We start from the raw sequence: 1,758 nt of genomic DNA, 5'->3' as shown, positions 1-1,758 counted from the left end.
CTCAACTCCTCAGACCCACCCCGGTGACTACACAAACTTCACCAGCGCGAGCCCGGAATATACATCAACAATCCCAACCACTCACATAGACCAAGACTTCTTGTCCCAATTCTGGTAATTCCAGGTCAACTATACACGAGATTCTAGATCCTAACTGTGTCATACAAGTCACTATAGTCATGTACTTCTCACGAATCTCAACATGGAATAATAAATGCAGTTACGCTAAGTGTCAATGTCATAAAGTGTGAACAAGGATCGTGATCACATGCAAGAAACATACGAGAGTAAAGCTACTATTAACAGTGAAAGATGAAACTACCATTAACAGATATTTTGCACACGAAAACCAAAATCTCAGTTATTAATTCCAAGAATAATTTTCTTTAAAATTATTTCTCCTTATTAATCTAAAATAATTCTTTTTCTGAAAACAAATTCTTTTTAAATATTATAAATTCTCTAAAATAAATCCATTACTAGATTAAATTCTTTTAACTTATTATAATTATTCCGAAAACACTATTTATCACATATCTATTATTTAAACCAATATTATTCACCAAACAATCCACGCAGATAATTACGTCACAATTAAACTATGCAAATAATTCATAAAAATGTAAATAATCAAACTATGGTGGAGGAGGAGATAGAGGAGGCGGTTTGAGGAGGGAGAGGGGTAGCTGTCGGGGACGCTGAGGATGGGCGTCGTGATTCTGTGGGGAGGATGGTGGAGGAGGAGATAGAGGAGGCGGTTTGAGGAGGGAGAGGGGTAGCTGTCGGGGACGCTGAGGATGGGCGTCGTGATTCTGTGGGGAGGAGCGGCTTAGGGCTCGACGGTGGAGGGGCTGGGTTGATGGAGGGCGGTGGACAGGGAAGAGGTGCTGCTGTGGTCGGAGGCGGAGGACGGCGAGCGGTGCAGATCTGGACCTGGGCGGTCAGACTTTGAGCAGCGTGACGGAGGACTCGGGGCTTGGAGGAGGAGCTCGCGGATGACGGCGGCCATGGCTGGCGGCTGAGGGAGAACGGAGCTTGAGGAGGAGGTTGATGGTGATCAGAGTCGACGATTTGAGAGGGGAGGAGATGAAGAGTGGCTTTGGTTCGATCTGATGGAGAGAGAGGAAGAGATAATGAGAGAGAGAATTACGCATTTAATAATAGATGATAGAGAAAAATCACTTAATTGAAGGTTGATTTGGGAAAGAAATCAAATGATGGGGAGTGATTAGGGAATTTGATTGACAGTTGATTTGGGAAAGAATTCAAATGAGAGCAAATTAAGGGGAAAGAAGATTATGAGAATATTCTACATGATATTCAGAATAACATTATATTAATAAATCATTTTAAATAATTATAAACAACCAAATATCTTTATATTTATATTCATATACTTTTGTACTATGTTCAGGTTTATATTAATAATAACAAGATCATTAACAATATCAATGACCAAATAACAACCTAAAAATATTCACCGCAACTATTAAATTTATAATTAACAAAACTATTAAAATAAATATAAAATTAGATTTTTAAATCATAGTATATTCTAGAAAATCGGGAAAATACAATACTCTTTTGAAAATAGTAATCTAATATTTTAAAATACCAGAAAATGTATTTAAACTATTATTGAAATTTCATGGTCCTTACATTCTACCCCCCTTAAAACAAATTCCGTCATCGGAATTAAAAGCACCAAAGGACAGATATGGAACGAGAGCGAGGTCAAGAAGTGACGAGGCAAGAAAC

Source organism: Asparagus officinalis, chromosome 2 (assembly GCF_001876935.1).
Source record: "Asparagus officinalis chromosome 2, Aspof.V1, whole genome shotgun sequence".
Taxonomy (NCBI): domain Eukaryota; kingdom Viridiplantae; phylum Streptophyta; class Magnoliopsida; order Asparagales; family Asparagaceae; genus Asparagus; species Asparagus officinalis.
The sequence above is the reverse complement of the archived record's forward strand: the minus strand, read 5'-3'. Positions refer to the sequence as shown.